Genomic DNA, 328 nt, shown 5'->3' with positions numbered 1-328 from the left:
CTTTAGCTTTGGGAGCCTGAGCTTCTTTAGCTTTGGGAGTCGGAACTTCTTTAGCTTTGGGAGCCTGAGCTTCTTTAGCTTTGGGAGGCTGCGCTTCTTTAGCTTTGGGAGTCGGAGCTTCTTTGGCTTTGGGAGTCAGAGCTTCTTTGGCTTTGGGAGTCAGAGCTTCTTTAGCTTTGGGAGTCGGAGCTTCTTTAGCTTTGGGAGCCTGAGCTTCTTTAGCTTTGGGAGCTTGAGCTTCTTTAGCTCTGGGAGTCAGAGCTTCTTTAGCTTTGGGAGGCTGAGCTTCTTTAGCTTTGGGAGCTTGAGCTTCTTTAGCTTTGGGAGC

At 49.4% G+C, this 328-nt stretch overlaps 1 protein-coding gene across 1 annotated transcript in view; it reads right to left on the bottom strand.

The window, feature by feature from the left end:
• Window positions 1-328, bottom strand: part of LOC105825163 (nascent polypeptide-associated complex subunit alpha, muscle-specific form-like) — a 10,517-nt gene that overhangs the window by 1,563 nt on the left and 8,626 nt on the right. The window lies entirely within an intron of this gene.

Source organism: Propithecus coquereli, unplaced genomic scaffold (genome assembly GCF_000956105.1).
Source record: "Propithecus coquereli isolate 6110/MARCELLA unplaced genomic scaffold, Pcoq_1.0 Scaffold786, whole genome shotgun sequence".
Classification (NCBI taxonomy): domain Eukaryota; kingdom Metazoa; phylum Chordata; class Mammalia; order Primates; family Indriidae; genus Propithecus; species Propithecus coquereli.
The sequence above is the reverse complement of the archived record's forward strand: the minus strand, read 5'-3'. Positions and strand labels throughout refer to the sequence as shown.